General features: G+C 41.3%; 1 long non-coding RNA gene across 1 annotated transcript; it reads left to right on the forward strand.

The window, feature by feature from the left end:
- Window positions 1-569: 569 nt before the first annotated feature.
- Window positions 570-6611, forward strand: LOC120741885. The gene is made up of 2 exons (XR_005697711.1): window positions 570-693; window positions 6450-6611. It is a non-coding gene; the product is annotated as an uncharacterized LOC120741885 (long non-coding RNA).
- The last annotated feature ends 16159 nt before the right edge of the window (window positions 6612-22770 follow it).

Consider the following 22770-nt stretch of genomic DNA (forward strand, 5'->3'; position numbering starts at 1 on the left):
GGCTGCTACAGTGCAGGTGGTCCCATTGGCTCTCCTGCACATGAGACCGGTTCAGCGTTGCCTGCTGTCTCTCGGCCTGTGCCCGCAGCGGTCACATCTGTCCACCGTGCTGGTTTCCCGGGGCCTGGGCCAGGCCCTGCGGTGGTGGAGGGACCCTGTCAATCTCCGACAGGGTCAGGCAATGGGTCCTGTGACTCGCCGGCAGGTGGTCTTCTCAGACGCCTCCCCAGTCGGCTGGGGGGAGGTCCACGAAGGTTGTGGGGTCAGCGGCCGCTGGTCGGGCCCATGGTTGTCCCGACACATCAATGTCCTGGACTTGTGGGCCGCGTTCCTGGCACTTCAGCTTTTTTTGCCTTGGCTGCAGGGGTTTCACGTTATTGTCCGGACGGACAGCACGGTGGCGGCTGCCTATATCAACCACCAGGGCGGGTTGGGCTCTCCTCCCCTCTGCAACATGGCCACCAGACTGTGGTTGTGGGCCCACCCCAGGTTTCTCTCCCTCCGGGTGGTCCACGTGCCTGGACCCCTGAACACAGCAGCGGACATGCTGTCCGGGGGGGGGCTGTCAGGGACCAAGCAGTAAAGCAAAAAGGACACAGGTGGTTTTAATTCAAAAAGGGGGTTTTATTGACCCAAAAATATGAAAATATATTTAACAAAGCCAAAACTTAAACAGGTAGACCAATAAAAGAGGTCAACTCGTTGACTTCCGGGTGTCATGGCGGAATGAGTTGATGCGTTTGGTGGCTGCTCCCTACAATCAGGGATAGAAAACACCGAAAACTCATTAACAGACAACTCAATTGAGTAAGGCGAACATAGTTGGTGAGGAATAAGGCAAAAGGAGGCCAAAATGCCAAGGAGACATGACAAAGCCTCAAAAACAAATGCTAACAATGCAACAGGACAAGCTTGCATGAGCCCCGACAGTATAATTAGCGACTCAGCTGGCGAGCTATTAAAAGCTATCGATTCATTAAAATTAGAAATGAAACAAGATAACGAAAGGCAGAGAGAAGGCATCAACACACTACAGCAGGAACTGGGCGGCAAACTCAATAAGATAAAGGAGGACATAAAAACTCTGTCGGAGAGAGTGAGGGAAGCTGAGGACCGAGTGGGAAATATAGAAGACATGACACTGGAGTTAACTGAAGCGCTCCTCCAAAGTTTGAAAGCACAGAAATCTTTTCAGAACAAGCTGGTGGATCTAGAATCAAGATCCCGCAGAAATAACATACGCATGTTTGGAGTGGAGGAAGGCGCCGAGGGGAGATCCGTCCAAGACTTTGTTTCGGAGTTGCTACAGCACGAAATACCTATACCAGATGGGCTGGAACTCAAGATCCAGCGGGCCCATCGTATCCCCATACAGAAACCGCACCCTGGAGAATTCCCACGCCCGATTCTTATCAATTTCCAGGCGGTATCTGAGGAGGAGGACGCGCTAATTAGAAGGTGTCGAGAGTGGAAACGGGTCCCAATTTCCCGTCGAGAGCAAATTACCTCCCAGGGGCAGAGAGCTAAAAAAAAGCTGGAGGAATTTCAGAGAAATGTTGATTCGTTCGGGGGACATCTCTCCCCTGCCACTGATCAGAATACCACAGGGTTGCCTCATCAATTCAAAGAACGGGAGGAGCAACACCAGATGGAGGTAAATACATTGGACTATAAGATGGGAACAATATTTTCAGTTTTCAAACTTTTTATAGGGCCCTGCCTTTATGGAGGTTTTTACCCTAGACCTACCAACGGGGTCATGGTGGGGGGATTGTTTTTTCCTACTATTTGGGAGTCACAAGTTTTTGATTATTTTTTGTTTTATGTTTAGTAATATTGTTTTTTCTTCTTTTTTCAAATTTGAGGGGATGGTTACTGCACATTCTACAAGTCATGAGTGGTGTAGGTAAAATAAACATTATCTCAATCAATATCAACGGTCTGGGGAATCCAGTTAAAAGGAGTAGGTTGTTATCTAAATTGAAACGACACAAGGCGCAGATTATATTCATTCAAGAAATTCATATGTCAAAAGAAGAACATGAAAAATTTAAAAAGTTTGGCTATGTAAATTCCTTTTACAGCTCATGTAAGAATAGCAGATGAAGAGGAGTTATAACTTTAATTTCTAATACGGTAAATTTTGAAATGCTAGAGGAAGTCTGTGACAAGGATGGTAGATATGTTGCTGTTAAAGGGAGGATTAATAATAATCCTCCCTTTAATGTGGTATCTCTGATAAATGTGTATGCCCCTCCAGAGGGCAACCCAAAATTCTATCAAAAACTATCTGAAAAAATTATTAGTTTTAGTGAAGGGACTCTGATATGTGGGGGTGACTGGAACTGTGTATTAAATCATACTAAAGATACTACAAGCTTAAAAAGACGCGAAAATAATAAATCCAAGGCTCTTAATTTACTTATAAAGGAAGTGGATCTTTGCAATGTATGGAGAGAATTACACCCTCTGGAGAAGGACTATACACATTTTCAGTAGCCCATAAGATACACTCAAGGATAGATTTCTTTTTGATAAATAGAAGCGATAAACATAGAGTCATAGAGTGTAATATCGGTATAGCTGATCTGCCAGATCACAACGCCATACACTTGACTATTCACTTATATAATCAGAATAAGAAATCATTGTGGAAATTAAATACTGGTATTCTTAACAATGAATCTGTGGTACAAGAGATTAAAAAAGAATTACAAGTCTGTATTGCTGACAACAAGGATGAACAGATGGATCCAACAATAATTTGGGATACTGTTAAAGCAGTAATCCAAGGGTATCTGATATCAAGGACTACCCATATCAAAAAAATGAAAAAGCTCACACAATTCAAATTAGAACAACAATTAAGGGATTTAGAAAAAAAACACAGCATACAGATTTGAGTGCCGACTTGGCTGAAAGCATTAAAGATGTAAGAAAACAACTAAGCGATCTGTCTATAGAGGAAATAGAAAAGAAACTGAGATTCACAAAACAAACATTTTATGAGTCTGGTTCCAAAACAACCAAAGTACTGGCTAAACGGTTAAAATCAATACAAATAAGTAATGCAGTTAATAAGATTAGAGATCCAAACACCAAGGAACTATTATATGAACCAATACAGATAAAAAATGCCTTTCAAAAATATTATAAAACATTGTATAATCAACCCGACCAGAAAAACAGACAAGAAATTGAAGAGTACTTGGATCAGTTAGACCTTCCTTCTATTGGGACAACTCAAAATGAATTTTTAACTAAACCAATCACAAAGGAAGAACTGGATAAGGCAATAAGGAGATTGAAATCTAATAAAAGTCCAGGGAGTGATGGGTATCCCAATGAGTGGTATAAGACTTTTAAAGAGGTTTTGGCTCCTATTTTGATAGATTCCTTTAACTGGACATTAAAACTCCACCCTCTTGGAAAGAGGCCATTATATCAGTCTTACCAAAAGAAGGTAAAAACAAGGAAAACTGACTCTTATCGCTCAATCTCTATTTTAAATGTGGATTATAAATTATTTACATCCATAATCACAAGACGCTTAGAGCTGTTTCTCCCAGATCTGGTGGATGAAGACCAGACAGGGTTCATTAAGGGGCGACAGACACAAGATAATATACGACGCACATTGCATATAATTAATGAAGTTAATAAAGAGAAAATCCCAACAGCCTTAGTGAGCTTAGATGCTGAAAAGGCCTTCGATAGAGTCTCTTGGATATTTCTTTTTGCTGTTTTGAAGAGAATGGGCTTTAACAGTATCTTCATCGAGTGTATACAATCCTTGTACCACAGGCCATTGGCTAGAGTTAAAATAAATGGGGACCTGACAGACAGTTTTGAGCTCTTCAGAGGAACCAGGCAGGGTTGCTGTCTGAGTCCAGCCCTTTTTGCTCTGTATATCGAGCCTTTGGCTCAGTATATACGGCAAAGTGCAGACTTAAAAGGGGTTTTAGTTTCTAAAATTAAACAACAAATAGGTCTCTTTGCTGATGATATAATTATATACCTACAGGATCCTGACACGACCTTTCCTCGGTTGATTAAAGCATTAAAATATTTTGGCAAAAACTCAGGATATAAATTAAATATCGTAAAGACTCTGTCATGTCTGTGTGTAGGCAGGCAGGAAGAGAGGACCCAAAACGCAGGACTCACGGAGGCGGAAGTAACTCAAAGCACACAGCTTTATTGCTGGTATGAAACTGAACAGGAAAAACACTAACTAAACTGGGTGAACAGAATAACTAGACAGGCTGGCAAATGGAACACACAGAGGAAGCGAGGATGAACAGACGTTAACGACGCGACACTGACACAAAGACACACTGGGCTTAAATACACTGAGGGAGTCATCAAGGAATCAGAGACAGAAGGGGAACACAGGTGGGAGAAATAAGACCTAACGAGACAGGGAGAGCAAAGCTGGAACACTGACATCAGACAGGAACAAGAACCTTCAAAGTAAAACAGGAAACAAAACACACTTTTGTGTCACACTTTACTAGACAGAGAGAGACATACTTGACACTGACCAAAGCCTACTAACTAATAGCCTACTAAATAATAATCATAATCAAAACAGTATCACTGATTAATCAAATCATAAATCATAATCTAGAAAAACACCAAAGCATGAAAAACAGAAAGCTGGGTCAACATGACCCAGAACCGTGACAGACTCAAGTACTCTGTCTGAATTATTTCCCCAAAGAATCAATTCAAAACTAATATAAACTAAAATGGGACTCAAATAAGATCAAATATTTAGGTGTCTATCTAACCAGTGAAATAAGTACACTATACGAGGCAAATTATGTAAAGATTAGTAATACAATCCAAAAAGATTTGATTAAATGGGCTCCGCTTGTCATGGACCTTAGCTCAAGAATAGAGGTAATAAAAATGAATGTGCTTCCTCGACTACTGTATCTATTCACTTCATTGCCAGTTCATATACCAGATGCACAATTTGGTAGATGGGATAAATTAGTTAGTAGATTTATTTGGAAAGGGACAAAGCCAAGAATAAGATTTAAAATACTCCAATTAAGAAAAGAAAAAGGAGGACTTGCCCTCCCGAATTTCAAGGAATATTTCTATGCAGCCCAGTTGAGATATATTGTTTACTGGTGTTCACCGGATTACACCTCAAAATGGAAGCATATGGAGATAAATTATTGCTTATCATGTCATCCACAAGCAAGATTGGGAGAAGAAACTATCCAGTCTACGAACACAAATCTCATTACTGAATTCACTATTAAACTCTGGTGGATTATAGTCAAGAAATATAGAATTATAGAAGACTGTAAATTGCTGATTTGGCCTGCATATTCTCGAAAATTCCAAAGTGGACAATGGGATAGTACATTTTTAAGATGGGTCAATAAAGGAATTACAGCAATGTGCACATTAATAGACGGGACAACATTCAAATCCTTCGAGAATCTACAGAGACAAGTTGGACTGGATAAATCAGACTTATTTAGGTATTTTCAATTAAGACATTTTTACAATACAGAAATTAGGAAGAAGTTCTTGAGAGAAGGAAGCCATATAATAGAAATAATAACAGGTGCATATAAAAATCCTCCATCAAGAATTTTATCGAAATTATATAATGGCCTGCAAAATTTGAATAGGAATGAAACATTATATATCAAAAAAAAGTGGGAATCGGAATTACATCTTGAGTTGTCAGAGGATGACTGGCGATCCGTATGTCTCACACAGCATAATTCCACTAGCTCTAGACGATGGAGAGAATATGGCTGGAAAAACGTGATTAGGTTCTTTATTACTCCTTATATCAAAAGCAAGCAGCTGAAAACATCCCAACAATGCTGGAGATTATGTGGAGACTGGGGCGCCAGTCATTCTCATGTGTTTTGGAAGTGTAAAAATATCAAACCTTACTGGGAAAGCATTGCGGTAACAATGAAGAACGTGCTGGGGTATGACGTGCTGTGTGAGGCACGAGTAATGTATTTTGGAATATGGGAAAATGTAAGAAAGAAGGACCATTACTTGTTTAAAATTATGTTGTTGTCAAGCAAAAAGGTAATAACAAAAAACTGGCTGAAAAGTGACCCTTTAAAATTGGAAGAATGGACTGATGTAATCGAGGACATATATATAATGGAGAAAATGACTTACACTTTGAGACTGAAATCTGACAAACACCGAAAACAGTGGACAAAATGGATAGCCTATAAGACTCACTCAGCCCCATAAGGCAGGGACCTCTCCTCGTTGGTTTTTTTTTGTTTTGTTTTTTGTTTTTTTGTTTTTTCCCTTTCCCCCTCTTCCACAGATTAGGTGTCCTTTCTTTTTTTTTAGTTTGTTTCTTTTGTGTTTTTTTTTTCATATTTTTGTTTGCATGTACTATAAAATTGAAAAAGTACAAAATAAAAAGAAAAAAAAAAGAAAAAAAAGAGGTCAACTCAATAGACTAAACTCAAGATAATAATTAACAAAACCTCAAACAAACATAAGATAAACTGACCTGCTGAAATGACACATGGGGGAACTTAAATACTGGTTTAGCTAAACCAAATGACACACACGGGGGAAAACAAAATGGCTGCCATATAAGCAACTAATACAAAACAATTAAACAAACATGAAACACCTCCCAGGCAATGAAGCATGTGGTGCTATCCAATTAGGCTGTCAGTGGTACTTCAGGTCTCCTAGCCCTTTGCCACACCTTTTGCCAGACAGGAGGAGAAGCCAATCCCCAGGTAACTCAAACAAAGAAAGATGTATTAATATAACATAAAACAGAACTTTGACCTTGCAAGGTTAATATGTGTGCACGCCATATAAACATTGGAAGGTGTTTGGCAGGGCAGCGGTCGACGTCTTTGCCTCAAGAGCTTTGACCCACTGCCCCCTGTTCTTTTCCCTGAAGGCCGACGATCCCCCCCTGGGCTGGGATGCCCTGGCACACCCCTGGCCCAGTGTTGCCAACTCCTCAGTAAGGAAAATCGCTATTGGCTGTCCTAAAAGTCGCTAGAAGTCGCTAAATGATGTCATCGCCTATTTGCATAATTGGTCATGCTAATATAATTGTAACCTACGCTATTGGAGAGAGAAATAACATCGTGGAAGAGACATAAAGTGAGTAAAAAATGTCCTAAATGCATTTAGAGTTTATTTAGAACTACAAATTAAATTTCTTTTAGCAATTATTGTTTTTTTTAATGTCACAATTCCAACCCTGCTCCTTTATCCGGGCTTGGACCGGCAAAAGTGACCCGAAATTGGCACTCTGGTGGAGTGTGTGTGTGTGTGTTTATAAGTAGTTTTAAACCTCGTGATCCACAAAACAGCATAAGAGTAAAAGAAGAACTGACAGCGTTACAGTCAGTGCGGGAGCAGCGGCTTCGCTCATGCGCGATTCATTTGCAGTTCAGACGCATTGGTGTGAACATCTCCTGCCCTGATAGCAGCGGGGAGAGGACTATCCTCCGCCCGTGAGCGCTTTGGAACGGGCGAGGTGCCCACGGCAGCACCCGCTGCTTGTCGAGAGTAAAAGCGATACCCGCTTTCACGTCAAAAAGTCGTTATACATAAGTCTCCAATAACACCAGAAAAAGTCGCCAGATTTGTCGCTAGTCGCTTTTTATAAAAAAAGTCGCTAAGGGGGTCTGAAAACTTGCTAAATATAGCGACAAAGTCGCTAAGTTGGCAACACTGCCCTGGCCCCGGGTCCTCCTGTACGCCTTTCCCTCCCTTCTCCCTCGGTCCTCTGTTGAGTTGAGTTTCGTTCCACGGACCAACTAATCGTCTCGTTCCATCCTGGGTTGCTTGGCAGGCCCCTGTCCAAGCCCCGGTTGCCCCGCTGGGTCGTAGAGGCCATCCGCTCGGCCGATGTCCCTCCCCCCTTGGGCGTTCGGGCCCACTCTACGCGTAGTGTGGCCACTTCCTGGTCTTTGTGGAGAGGCACCTCCCTCTCCACTGTCTGTGAGGCGGCGACGTGGTCCTCGGCCTCCACCTTCATGCGGTTCTACCGCTTGAGTGTGGCGTCCAGCCCGTCCTTCAGGGACCGGGTGCTGGGTGCCTCTGGGCGGTAGCCTTACCCCGGCCTGCCAAGCTCCTGCTGGCTGCCCGTGAGCGGCCGATTGTTGCGGGTCCTGCGTCTGGCGGGACCAGCTCAGGCCAGTCTTGCGCCTTGCGGACTGCGCCTCCACTCCCCCGCTTGGCCTTTGCGTCTGGCTTGGGGGTGGTGTGTACATATTTGTATTTGGGGTGTCTTACAGAGTTACCCCGTACATATGGAATATGTAACGGTGTGGAGATATAGTCTCGATATGCTAGAGAACGTACGGTTACGGTGTAACCTTGGTTCTCTTAGTGTGACACTATCTCTCCACCGTGAGGCCACTCGGAGACGCGTTCCGATCAAACGATCACCGGTGTCACGTCTGCACAGCTGTTTTATACGTAAGCTGTGGGGTGTAGCTGGGCGTGCCGGAGTGTCTTAAAGAAATATCCACACACCACGACCAAGGGGGTCGTACCCCGTACATATGGAAAATGTAACGGTGTGGAGAGATAGTCTCTCACTAAGAGAACCAAGGTTACACCGTAACCGTACGTTCTGTCTTCAGTGTCTCTGTCATGGTCCCGAGTCTGATGACTCAGTGTTTTGTGTTTCTTTATATTATTCTGTGTTGTTGTTTATTCTGTTATATCTTTTGTTTAAGTTTGCCATTTATTAGGGTTTTGTTTTATGCCTGCCCGCTCCCACTTTTGTGTTCCCCTCCTGTCTCTCATCCCTTGATTACTGCTGTGTGTATTTAAGCTCTGTTCTCCTGCCTGTTGCCGGGTTGTCTGCGTTAATTCAGAATCAGACTCCTTTATTGATCCCTAGAGGAAATTATTTTTCGTTACAGTGCTCCATTATAAACAAACATTAACAAAGACAGACAATACACTAAGAATAGCACAATATATGCAGGCATATATATACATAAAAGTCACTATACATAAAAGTCACTATTAATAAATAGCTGGAAAAGAACATGTGCAAGAAGGGTGTAGCTGTTGCAGTAAACAATGTGTTAAGTTTACTGCAACAGCTACACCCTTCTTGCACATGTTCCTGCGTCAATTTATGTTTCTCCCTGCATGTTTCTATATTTCCCCAGGTTTCCAGTTAGCGCTTCAGGATTGTTTTGTTATTTTTTTCCAGTTTAGGTTTTGTTAAGTTTTCTCCACTCCTCTGCCGTTTCTGTTTGGATCACCACCTTCTCAATAAAGACTCCCCTGCATCTCAGCTGCCTGCATCTTGGGTCCTCATTAAATTCCACACGGTAAATGGTAAAATGCAGGGGCGATTTTAGCCCATTTTGAATTAAAGCACCCCCAAAGATTTCTTACATTTTTTTTGACAATATTTGCTGTTTGTGGGACACGCTACTGAAAATATAAAAAGTATACAGCTTGGCTCTCCTCTACTCTTGCTCTGCTGCTGCCAGAGAGATGGTGGCTGAGACGCAGCGGAGCGGAGGTGGAAGCGCCTGCCTTAAAACAGGACATATTAGCTGCATTTAACCTTCAGTTACTCTTTATATAGTTAGGTAGGAGTCAGGCCATGTTTCTTTTTAGCTGAAAAACATTACACCCAGGCAGTAGCGGTTTTTGATACGGGTGACACGGGCGGTTGCCCGGGGCGGCATCACGGGCATCGGCAAAAAAAACCCAACAACAACAAAAAAAACAAACCCCAATTGCTCGTACTCATGCTGCCCCGACGTCAGCCAGCGCATATTGGGAATGGCATAGGCACCGATCGGTTTTCTATCGCGCATTTGCTGGGAGTAAGGGCGCCGTCCATTTGTGAGGTGCGCCTGCTGCTTGCGGCACATGGAGGAGAGGGCGACGTGGCAGGGGATTCTCTGGCTGGCTGGAGCATCATCTAATAATCAACTCGCAAAATGAAACAAAATAAAAACAAACCAACAAACACGAAAACACCAGACATTATGATACAGACTTATAATTTGCATAGATGTTTTTTCGAAATTGGTAAAATGTTGATGAAAGTATTGCGTGGATGATGCTACAAAACTGAGCTGAAAGAATGGTGATACAGTGGGGCAAAAAAGTATTTAGTCAGCCACCGATTGTGCAAGTTCCCCCACTTAAAATGATGACAGAGGTCAGTAATTTGCACCAGAGGTACACTTCAACTGTGAGAGACAGAATGTGAAAAAAAAAATCCATGAATCCACATGGTAGGATTTGTAAAGAATTTATTCGTAAATTAGGGTGGAAAATAAGTATTTGGTCACCTCAAACAAGGAAAATCTCTGGCTCTCACAGACCTGTAACGTCTTCTGTAAGAAGCTTTTCTGTCCCCCACTCGTTACCTGTATGAATGGCACCTGTTTGAACTCATCATCTGTATAAAAGACACCTGTCCACAGCCTCAAACAGTCAGACTCCAAACTCCGCCATGGCCAAGACCAAAGAGCTTTCGAAGGACACCAGGAAAAGTATTGTAGACCTGCACCAGACTGGGAAGAGTGAATCTACAATAGGCAAGCAGCTTGGTGTGAAAAAATCAACTGTGGGAGCAATCATCAGAAAATGGAAGACATACAAGACCACTGATAATCTCCCTCGATCTGGGGCTCCACGCAAGATCTCATCCCGTGGGGTCAAAATGATCATGAGAACGGTGAGCAAAGATCCCAGAACCACACGGGGGGACCTGGTGAATGACCTGCAGAGAGCTGGGACCAAAGTAACAAAGGTCACCATCAGTAACACACTACAACGGCAGGGAATCAAATCCCGCAGTGCCAGACGTGTTCCGCTGCTGAAGCCAGTGCATGTCCAGGCCCGTCTGAAGTTTGCCAGAGAGCACATGGATGATACAGCAGAGGATTGGGAGAATGTCATGTGGTCAGATGAAACCAAAGTAGAACTTTTTGGTATAAACTCAACTCGTCGTGTTTGGAGGAAGAAGAATACTGAGTTGCATTCCAAGAACACCATACCTACTGTGAAGCATGGGGGTGGAAACATCATGCTATGGGGCTGTTTTTCTGCCAAGGGGACAGGACGACTGATCCGTGTTAAGGACAGAATGAATGGGGCCATGTATCGTGAGATTTTGAGCCAAAACCTCCTTCCATCAGTGAGAACTTTGAAGATGAAACGAGGCTGGGTCTTCCAACATGACAATGATCCAAAACAACGGCAACAAAGGAGTGGCTCCGTAAGAAGCATTTGAAAGTCCTGGAGTGGCCTAGCCAGTCTCCAGACCTCAACCCCATAGAAAATCTGTGGCGGGAGTTGAAAGTCCGTGTTGCTCGGCGACAGCCCCAAAACATCACTGCTCTCGAGAAGATCTGCATGGAGGAATGGGCCAAAATACCAGCTACTGTGTGTGCACACCTGGTAAAGACCTATAGTAAACGTTTGACCTCTGTTATTGCCAACAAAGGTTATGTTACAAAGTATTGAGTTGTATTTTTGTTATTGACCAAATACTTATTTTCCACCCTGATTTACGAATAAATTCTTTACAAATCCTACCATGTGGATTCATGGATTTTTTTTTTCACATTCTGTCTCTCACAGTTGAAGTGTACCTCTGGTGCAAATTACTGACCTCTGTCATCATTTTAGGTGGGGGAACTTGCACAATCGGTGGCTGACTAAATACTTTTTTGCCCCACTGTATGTGTGGGAAACTGCTAATTGTGGAAAAAGCTCTGCTGAGCACGCTGAAGATTGTGATGTGAATGCTTGCAAAACTAAAGAGCTTAGTATATTTAAAAGTGTGTGTGCGTGAAATAAGGGGGCATCGTTTTTAGATCAAGACTTAGCAGAATTACAGAGGGTGTATAGACTGAAAAAAAACAAGAGTTCGATTAGCCTGTAGAAACAGGAAAGAGAGAAACAGAAAACATGAGTCTGTGTGGCTGTGTGTGTGTGAGAACTTTGCATGCCCATAAAAGGACACTGGCTGATGTGTGTAGTGTGGGACTAGAGAAAGAGAGACTTAGGAAGGAATATCTTAAGAAAAAGTGATAGGAATGATATTAATTAAATGCTTTAGTGTGTTAATACAGGTGCACTCTTCTCAACCTAAAAATGTGAGTACAGCTGCAAAAGCATAGATTAACAGAATTGGGAGGCTTAAAATTTGACAGCTTCAGCTCTCATTGTCTCCTTATCCTGAGAAGAAGCTTAAAGGACAGTCAATCTCATGATGAAGACAGAAGACCAGTGTTGGGACTAACGCGTTATTAAGTAACGCGTTACAGTAACTACATTATTATTGTGGTAACGAGCACGGTAACTAGTTATTATGCCAAAACCAGGAACGCGTTACTCGTTACTGGGATTTAGATAGGGTCGTTACTCGTTACTTCGTGTGGTGGCTATCGCGGAGCTTCCACAGATTCAGTAACATTAGCAAGTGGTGGAGGCCAGCAGGTGGATGAAGGAAAAGGGACACAGAAGGAAAAGAGACCCGAGGCGGCCGCCGGTCCAAGTGTGAACTGAACTTCAGGTAAGAAGTTATGACCTGCAGTCTCTCTGGGTCAGATATGAACCAAGTTTAGGTGGAGTTTATTTTCGTTATTCTGACTTTTTCCGTACTGCGTGCTAGCTAGCATGACGGAGTTTCTATACAGCTGGGTGGTGCTATGAAGTTAATGATGTTGAACTTTATTTTGTTCATAAGTTATTAGAGTTGCCAACCGTCCCGTCTGGTATTCAGAGAAAATATTACGCGTTTCTTATTGAGGTGAAAAGGAACAGTTTGTCCCGTAATTCAGCTACAATGAAAAAGACACAAAGCTGGAGTTATTCTGTGTTTACGCTGCACAGCTGCCTCTTCTTCTCTCATTCTACCCCCCTCACTCTCCTGTTTCTACTTCAATCATGAAAACTGATCAATGATCAGCTGATCGTCTTTTCTCTCTTGTTTGTTTATCGCTCACTTTGCGCCAAAAGAGGAAACCAGCGGATGTCGCGCTAAACAACAGCAGCACGTTTAAGCTTGATCAGCTGTTGTTAGAATTTATTTAATATTAATTTCTAGTATCAGCTGATGTTTGCTGGAGCCACAGCTGCAAAAAAGCTGCTGGTCAGGATGTCGGTTTGGATATGTGGTGAGAGGGAAACATGAAGATGAAACCAGGAGATGTCCTTACTGAATCATCAGAGCTGAACAGGTGATGGAGAAACAGGTTTACCTTTTAGGTGACATGAATGAGTTGAAGGGAAGTTATGAACTGTTTCTGAGAGACAAATAACCCCAGGATCCTTTTTTAGGTAGCTGACAGCTGGTAACTGTGCAGGTGCGGATCTAGCAAAGTGTTGCCAGGGGGGCAGGTAGGGCGTTAACAGGGAAAGGGGGGCACAAGGAAATACTTTTCTTTCTTATTCTCATTTAAAATGTCTCGCTTTTAAAAAATAATTATCTGAATCTTACAACAAACGATTGATAGATTGATGCATATATACCATCAAAACAGTGAACATCACTGTCACAACAGCGTTTGTTTTCATTCAAAGGCTTTATGATTTTTCCTATAATGGTGGGCCAGTCTCTAGTCAAAATGCCCAGGACGATTTTTTTGTCCCAGTCCAGCCCTGTATGCAGCTCATCTGCAGTCTGGTGTTGCCTACATCTTCCTATTCAGAAGGCAGAATTTCCGAGTTCTGAGTACAATCGAAAGCACCACGACTGCAGTTTTTGTGTTGGATGTAAAAGGCGCACATGACGCTGTGACGTAGGCTAGAATCATGGCAGCAGTCAATGACGGTCCAGGCGTGGGATTTCTCTCGTGGAAATATGCACATTATCTTTTCCTTTCTATTGGTAGGTGGCACAGTGCACTTGTGGCAAGTAAGCAAGCTAGAAGACTGGCAAAGTTATGGAAGCAACACATTAACAAGAGAATTCTGAGTAAAACCAAAGTTACTTTCCCTAGTAACTAGTTACTTTGAAAGTAACGAGTAACTTGAAGTAACCGAGTTACATTACTAGTTACTTCTCTCAAAAGTAACTAGTAATGTAACTAAGTTACTATTTTAAAGTAACTTACCCAACACTGCAGAAGACAGACAGAACACAGTGTACTTGAAGAATTAACAGCAGGCAAAAAGACAGAGCAACTGAACTATAACACTGACGACTCACGACTTACGCAGCAGCATGTAAGAAAACACTTGATGGAACATGCATTCTGAACTCTAAGCTGGGCAGTTGAACAGTGGGATAAATAACTGTGAAAGCAATGGACACTGAGTTTCATATTTGCCATGCGTGGAGTAATCCTCAAAGAAAAGACTAAAAAAAATCAAGAGAGAAGCAATGGAGAGAAGAAACAGCTGATTTGGGCCTGTGTTGATCTGCGAGGCCCCACAGGAAACTGTGAAATGTGAATGTACATGTGAAATTATTTTTGGAGAGAAGCAGAAGTGAGATAGTTTGAATCCACAGCTCAGTGCAAAGAGTCATGAGTTAAACCTGATTATAAATACATATGCAATGAAGAAGCAGCTTACACTCAATTGACATGATCACATAACATGAACGCAAGGAAGAACACGCTTACACTTATCCAGGTGAATACATGAAATAAATTGGTATTTCTGGCCGGAGAGAGAGAAGTGGGTTGTTTAAGCACTCATGATAATAATGAAAATGTCTCAGTTTGTCATTTTTAGGTGCAAAGCAGACCTGGATCAATTTTCCACATACAGCGGTTGGAAGAAAGTTATAGGTTAACATCACTGGAAACGTTCAGGCCAAGTTTCTGGTTGAATTGTTTACAGTGCCATTCGTCACTAAACCTGACAAGCAAGCTCTAACTCCTGGCTGAAAACAAGGAATGCTGTTATTTAAGGTGGGAAATCAAAATTTGGGTTGGCAAACTTGGGAAAGAGAAAACTGACTGCTTAAGTGGGAAAATTGTGAAGGAATCTGAAACATATACAAAATCACACACACAAACAGAAAATGCATTAACCTTACAAATACGAGAGAGCTCATGAGGATTAGACAGTATCTTGAGCATGTGAGTCTGTTTATCAGTGTTAAAATAGTGTGAATTTAACACACTTAAACCCTGAAGTTGAGGAATAACTTGAAACATGAAAGGAGAGTTTCATGACAAGAGAGTGACATTGGTGAAAATGAAAAGTGATTAAAAGCTTAAAGTAGTTTTAAAACAGTGAATTGGAAGTGATCTTGTGGCGATTGAGCAAAACAAGTGATTACTCTAGGAAGAAAAGAAAAGAATTTAATAATGTGATAAGATTTAAAATATGCCTTTCTCTTGTCACGGTAACTTCTTGAGATATGACTCAGTATGCAAATTAGCTGAAACGACTGGTGAGAAAGAAGCTTCCTGTGTGGTTGTGTGTCAGAGGCTTTCAATGGAGGAAACAGAGCAGTGACTGAGGAGTAGGGATGGGTAGAGCAGGGCGATATGGCCAAAAATATTTATCACGATATATATTTGAAAATTTGCGATAACGATATAACTGACGATATAATTGATGCGAGACAAAATACAACTCCACAACATTACTAGCGCAAAAACACAACCTTCCATTTATTTTCACTTAAACAAGAAGCTGGTTTTTATGTACATTAAAGCTTTATAAAAATGTAACAGTGCAAATGCAAATTCCTTGCTGAAAGTTTAACCAAAAGGCATTTCCAGTAGAAATGGGCTGACATATCCTGAGCATAACCATGTATAATATCCACTGAAGTTAAAAAGAGGTGCTTTGCAACATTAAACTGCAGTGTGTGGTACGTATTTTTCGGACCATAAGGTGCACGGGATTATAAGGCACATTAAGCGAAACAAAGCAGTCAGATAAATCAAACTTTATTAAACTCATTCTTCTTGCTTCCTCCACTTCTGTACCATTGATTCATTAATGTTGAATTCTCTGGCAGCTGCTCTATTCCATTGTTGTTGCAGTATATTAATGACTAACCTCGTATTGTGGATGGATTATCTCAGTTGTTCTCCTGACTGAAGTTTGGTCCGTTTACAGCATCCTGCCATGCGATTGCATTTGTCTCTAACCATGAGGAACCTTCACGTTAACTTTTATAAGTGGAACAGTGTTAGTGTTCGTCCTCCAGCTTCACTGTTTATGTTATGCTAACATAGCTGTGTCGCTAGCGATCAGGTAGCACATCATTATATACCAGCTAGCCAAACTTCAGTAACCCTACAAACGTCACTGCTGTTTAGTTTCCTGTCTTCATTTATGTTGGAAGTGATAGCAGAGCTGTACGTTTGAACTTTTTCAGAAATCTCTCAGTCAGGACATGCAATATCATGCTTAGGTAACTAGCGAAACTAGCGAGCTAACTTCCGCTAGCTTCCTGCTAACTTCTAACTCCGTTAAATGTAATACATTTTGTTTTCATGGATGCCTGGAAGTTAAACTTCATAGTTACACCTGGTAAAGCAGCAATGCTGATCGTTTTATTAAAGATGAAAGAATTTAGACAGTTTTTAACTCTCAGTGATGCTGCAGTGTTCTTTTGACCTGAATTATACGGGGTTTAGGACCCAGATTACTCCCAGATTTAAGAGCATCTTAGCCTGACAAATACGACAATAACGACGGCCGCTTGCATGTTCTGCAAAAAAATGTGCTTTGTCGTGTATCTGACGGACAAACACCAAACCAGTTCCACATCACTGAAGTTGCACCATTTTTACAAACCAATTCTGGTTCATCTGTTTCACTCAACAATCGGCCATGTGCGTATGAAAACAAAGGCACTGTGCATGCGCGTTTTACTCATATTCTATCGCGATATTTCATTTTCCTATCGTTGCCTAACATTACACCGGTATTACCGTGAATGGTATAATATGGCCCAGCCCTAGGGATGGGTACCGGTATCCGGTGCCATGATGGCACTGGTTCTGACATAAACGGTAGTAACCAGACCGAAAAGCAGCGCACATTTCGGTGCTTTATTTCGGAGCTTTTTTTCCTGAGATGTCACACACTTTGGATTCCAGCCAATCATTTTACCTTTGCAAGCGTAGTAGGCGGGTCCAGGGACGTACGTTCTTTTAGAGCAGAGCTACAGATTAAAAATGCCCAAGGCGAAGCGGTCAAAAGTCTGGCTGTACTTCACCGCAAAAGATGCAAACTCAGCAGCCTGCAACAAGTGCTTTAAGGTGATACTGTGCAAAGGAGGTAACACCTCGAATCTGATGAAACACCTGGCGACGCATAGCATTTTTTTAAAAGCCGAGAAATGCGCTGTATTTGATAGCTTGCTGCGAGACCTCACATCGAGCACATCTACTGCCGGTGCCTGTTATCGGACCCGGAGGTAGCAACATCCCCCAAAAACCCGAGGAGTACAGTCCTGGCCCCTAGCCCTGCCAGTGTAGCAGAAATGATGACGGATGATGATGGCAGCAGCAGCCGTTCTTCTCTGGGTGAGTAGCTTAATGTTGTTTGTGTGTAATTTACGCTGAGTAGGCTAACCACGTTATTAAATTAATGCACGTAAGGTGAACTAGCAAACACCGTCGTAGTTACATGCGGCTGTCTTCTTGTTTGATGGCAGATACTCCCTTCACCCTGGCCAAAAAGGCTAAAATGACCAAAGAAAAAGTGGGAAACAGCTAAACATGAGAGGTTTTTGGACAAAGTTGGTGTTTTTTCCCCCCATTGATTAAGCACTGCTTCCAGCCAAGAGTGATAGCATAAATCCCCTATAGCTGAAGGATTCAAAATTCAAATTTTATTTGTCACGTACACAGTCATACACAGTACGATATGTAGTGAAATGCTTGGACAACTGCTCGTGACCTTAAGAAAACAAAAAAGGAAAAGGCTATGAATAAGATGGGAAATAAATATGAAAAATTAAAAAGGGTAAATTTAACTAGGAAGGAATAAAATATAAATTAAGGTTAAAAATGAAATAACTGTACAACACAAATTAGAATGAAGGGTAAATTTAACTGGGAAAGAATAAGATAAAATATATAAATTAAAGTTGAAAATAAAATAACTGTACAACAAAATACACAATATAGAACTATATAAGAATGTATGAAGAAATATAAATAAATATATACACAATAACAGCAGCTGTACAAGTATTAACTGGAAATGAAGAATATAATGTCCAGTGTTGTGCAATCCACATTATGTCTTGTGCAAGGCTAACATTATCTTTTTACAACAAAAAAGAAAAAAAACAGCTAAACATGAGAGGTTTTTGTACAAAATGTGTGTTGTTCATTCTTTAAGCACCAGTTCGAGCACCGTTTAAGCACTGGCACCGTTTCAAAAAATACCGGTTTGGTACTGGTATCAGATAAAACCTAAACGATACTCATCCCTACTGAGGAGAATTACTTGGTGAAATATATAATGGTAAAATAACAGGATAATTAAACAAGGTGTTCAGGTCTGTTCAGAAGTGCAGATTTGGACAAGAAATTTGTAATTTAGTGATGATACATTGTTATAACGGGTTTATATCTTATGCTAAATCTAAGTATGTTAAAGTGCTTGAAGGGGAACATTACTGTGTGCAAACTGTGTGGCTTTTAAGAAGATTTTCTGTGTATTTAGCAGGTGAAATTATGTCAGTTGACCTCAGACTCTCAGGACGCTGAAGAATCTGAGGCCAACCACTGAGATATGATGTGGGGAAAATGAACAGAGGGAGTGATTTTAAGTCTGATTTCAGACTAAGTAAGTATTAATTAAACCAAGAGTAGGGCAAAACTTTTGTGGCACTGAAGTTCTAATCTCCATAACATATTGATAGATTAATAAGAAAAAATTTTCTGTGTTTCAGATCTTTGGGGTTGTTGTTTGAGTGATGGGTTGATTGTGTCAGTTAGGTTTGGGTTGTTTTCTTATTTTATTAGAGGGAGTTTTATTAAACATGGACATGTCTAGAATTGGGCCCTTTAAAATTGTAACAGTGCACTTAGAGAAAAGCTTTCAGGTGATTATGTTTTGTGTTTTGATGAGCTACTAATCAGCTCTCTTTTTCTCATTTTTTGTAAGCAGGCCTGCAAGCTTGAATTAACAGCGCTGAAAAAAAATTTCAGGAGAGGAAATAGAAGGTGACCTTTTCCAGATTACAACTGGCTGAGGAGAAGGCCACCTGTAGGAACCTTGAGTTCCTGTCTAAAAGGATTGCGGCGTGTCAATCCAAACCAAGACAAGTGTTTTTCTTTTGAGTGAATGTGTGTGAATGACTGGACTGTGACTGGACCAAGGTTAGCATGAATAAAGGGGGACAAACAATTGACTCTGTTGGGGAGAGAAAGGGGATGCTTTGCAGACTTAATCTTTTGGCTGCTGATTTTGGGTTGCTGATGTTTGCTTTAAGAAAATTCTGTTTTATTGACTGGGTTTAGATAATGGTACTAGATTATATTGTTAGGAAAATGCCAAATGCTAAAGGGGAGAAACATTTTGATATAACTCGTGCCACTAACAAAATAGGCCACTGTAGAAGTCAATTAAAGTTTATAGAGGAAAATAACTAAAACAAAAGTAATATTTATGAGTCAAATAGGAGATTGCTAGACTTTTCATATAAAATGCAGTTATAAGAATAACAAACACTTGTCGAAGTGACAAAGGTTTTTTTCCTTTAAAACAGGAGCAAAGTAAGGAAAGCACATATATTTTGGTTAAGTCGGATAAAGTAAAATCAAAAGGTACCGTTATATTAAGGGGAGCAAAATAAAATCAAAATATGGTGTATGAAGAACATGACTGATAACTGTTTTGTCTTAAGTTTTGTTATAACACAGGTATTACAAGTGGGAAATGTGAGTTTTAAAAAATGAAGTTAGTGTTAACACACAGGTGTTGTTTCCAGGCAGCTCTGAATGGAGCCAGGAGTTTAAAAGATTTAACATGACGATAAGACTGATTTAATTCCTAAACACAGGTTTGGAGGCCCGGAGTGTCACGTGGCCGGGTGGCCGGTACTGAACAGGACTCAGGTGCAGAAACCCAGAGCGGAGACAGCAGATAATGAAACAATTTATTAGGTTTAAGTGCAAGAGAAAAACGTGGCAAAGACAAAAAAACAACGAGACGTGGAGTCTTGGTGTGGCGTGGCCTGGGGAACGTGGCTATGGCGAGGGAATGAGGCCTGAGATGCGGAACGGAGCTGAGTGGGGAACAGTCACACTGAAGGAAGAGGATATAGGAGTTAGGTAGGTAGTGAAGGCAGCTCTGCAGTGGCCAGTTGTAAGAGCAGCAATTCTTACTTGCAGTTAGGGACCTGGAGTGTTGAGAGGGGGGTGATGAAGATCCAGGGGAGGCTGAGTGGCGTGGAAAAGCTGGCCTGAGATCCGGGGCTTCAGATGGAGTGTGATGGCAGGAGGGCAGGCAGGTGAGGCACAGAGAGATTTCCAGAATGATTACTAGGTATCCTGAGTCCAGAGGTGGAGTGTGAGCCAAGGTGGATACAGCAACTGTAGCACAAGAGAGTCGTGTTAACAGGATGAATCACAGCAAGAACTTAACGTATACGGCCTGTTACCAACATGTGTTGATGACGAACTGGCAGTGAATGAACATCAACGTGTGGTTTAAATCCCTCTGGCTTGATTGCCTGCAATAGGCTCCAGGTGTGCAGGAGCTGGAGTTGGCCCTGCCCAGGGGCGGATCCCAGGTCAGTTCAGGAGCCTTATGGAAATTCCAGCCACCCACCGCAGACCATGACACGGAGCAAATATACCCGAGAGGAGAATTGCTGAGGGTTTTAGAGAAATAATGTGACTAAGCTTTTCCTTTCAATTTTATAAGAGGTGGTGAAGTATTTTCAGTTTTAGTAGCTGGTCTTAGCTTGTTTGACACATGAGGTGTGTCAAGAAGGGGTGATTTTGGGTTTAATTTGAAATAAGGGGAGTCATATTCACGTTCATTTTGAACGTGAATATGACTCAATTTATGTAGCGCCAATTCAGAAAACAGTTATATTATATAAAGTGCTAGTACTTTAAATGCTTACAGAGATTTGTGTGATAGTCGTATTTACTTGTCTAAGATTGTATGCCTCGTTAAGGAAATGTTACCTCCTAGATTTTGGTGCTATTTAAGAAATCCACGCAGCATAATGTGCTACTGTCATATTTGTTATATTTTAACATGTGCTATGCACAACTCAGATGTTTTTGACTGAGGATGCACATAATGGCATAATCAACGATATAGTTTTCTGTTATGGTTCGTCTTTACATCTACATCCTCAAAGATTGTTTCTGTGTGAGGAAATCCCAGCAGCTCCAACATGCAGTATATTTTTTGATGACTTCATTACAAGCAAATACATTTTATGAACAAAACTTCACAAAAGTAACAAATGAGATTTTAAAAAAATTGTTTATTTTTTGTGTCTTTAAAGCAATATGGGGACTCCCATACACAAACTGCCATTTCTTGTTGGTGAGGGCACCAGGCGTGCCACTGTGCCAGACTCCAATGCAGCATCAAGATGTCTCTTCTGGTCATCAAAGAAGATGTGAGGCTTGATCTTCACAGACCAGTTTCACAGATTTGATCTCATTTAGAAAGCATTGGGGAGTGAGCAGGAATGTATCAGGCTCACTTAAAAGAGCAAAGATTATCTCAATGTAATCGCTTCCATTTAGGGTTATTTCAATAAGAAGAGCTGAGACCTTTAACAGCTCATGTTCTTTGATCGCTTTCTTCAGTGAGTCTGATGAACTGTCGTTGATGACCTTAAAGAGCTCCTCACTTTCAGGGTAATGCTTTTTAAGTTTATCATTCGCAGCCTGCAGAGCCTTAAATTTGAGTGAGAAATCAAACTTGAGTGAGTGTTAAATAACTATGAAGGCAGCATTTATGTGCAGGTTTCTGTGCTGCTACATTCTCACTGACAACCACTGCATGCTCTTGAGTTTATGCATGTGTTGCGCATGTGTGTGTGTTTGTGAGCTCTGGTTTTATTAGTTTCTCCTGCATAATATCTGAGCTTGACAAAACAAAGGCAGGAACAGTGTCTCTGAGCTGCTGCCCTCTCGCTTCTTCTTGAAGAGGACTTCTGATGACATTACAATGGTGATGGGATCTCTGGTAACTTAAAAAAAAAAAAAAAAATGTGTGGGATATTTTAACACTCCCACAATTTAATGAAGGTACACTTTGTCATATTTCAAATGTGAGCTCAAACCTGCAATTCAGATATCCTTTTTTTTCCCTTATTTGACGCCTGTGTGCATACAGCATATATCACTTCTCAATCATTTATTGCGCTTCTTGCTCGTCAGTGAGGTGCTTTCAGTGGTTTATCTATATTTGTGAGTGAACTTGTTATAAATCAGTCTTCAACCTTTAATCTCTCTCTGAAAATGACTGGGATTAAATGCAGTTTAACAAAGCTTTCCTGAAACTCCAAGGCTGCCATTTTGTAGGATTTCCTGTCCAGGGCTCCTCAAACGTTGGTTGTTCTTATAACTCATCTCACCTTCTGCTCTTGTGTCTGCTGTAATAACCCTTCTATACTCTCCTCAAGTATGACTCAAGTATGTGAAGAAATTTTACACTAATTTCATACCTGATGTTGTTTAACATGCCATAACTCAAGCTGCCCCAAGTGCAGTACTGGAGCATCTCTCCCTACAAAGCTGCAGAATCTGCAGAATTTCAATGACCTTTAGTAACCCAGAGTACAATAATACCAGGCTTCTTATTTTTTTACCTTAGCCTCAGTGTAAATAT

Source organism: Simochromis diagramma, unplaced genomic scaffold, assembly GCF_900408965.1.
Source record: "Simochromis diagramma unplaced genomic scaffold, fSimDia1.1 OVJJ01000004.1, whole genome shotgun sequence".
In the NCBI taxonomy this organism is placed as follows: domain Eukaryota; kingdom Metazoa; phylum Chordata; class Actinopteri; order Cichliformes; family Cichlidae; genus Simochromis; species Simochromis diagramma.